The sequence below is a fragment of the Penaeus monodon genome, chromosome 19 (assembly GCF_015228065.2).
Source record: "Penaeus monodon isolate SGIC_2016 chromosome 19, NSTDA_Pmon_1, whole genome shotgun sequence".
In the NCBI taxonomy this organism is placed as follows: Eukaryota; Metazoa; Arthropoda; class Malacostraca; order Decapoda; family Penaeidae; genus Penaeus; species Penaeus monodon.
Window position 1 is genome coordinate 47,506,724 of NC_051404.1, and position 512 is coordinate 47,507,235.

A 512-nucleotide genomic window follows, 5' to 3' on the forward strand; every position below is an offset into this window, starting at 1 on the left:
GTATAAGCAAAGAACGTTCTGGAGAAATTCATGGACTCGCCTCAGTGTAGCTCATGATCATGAATGAATGAGTCAGCCAGGTTGCAAGGGGGAGCTTGGATGACGCAACAGCTCTCTTCTCCCTCCCTCCCCTCCCTCTCCCTGCCTCGTTCCTCCCTCCCCCTTCCTCCCTGCCCCCCTTTCTTCCTTCCCTTTCCTCCCTGCACCCCTACTTCCCTCTCACTTTCCTCTCCCTCCCCCCCTCCTCTCCCTCTCCCTCCCCCTTCTCTCCTCCCCCCTCCTCTCCCTCTCCCTCCCCCTTTCCTCTCCCTCCTCCTCTCCCCCCTCCCCTCCCCCCTCCTCTCCCCCCTCCTCCTCTCTCCCCCCTCCCCTCCCCCCAAACCCACGCAGCTTTCCTCATATAAAAGGATGCCACGACCAGCCCGCCACAGTATCATAGTCGATTCATAACCCTTAACACCCGGACGTTATCCAAATAGACGTCATATACATATATATACACTTGGACATTT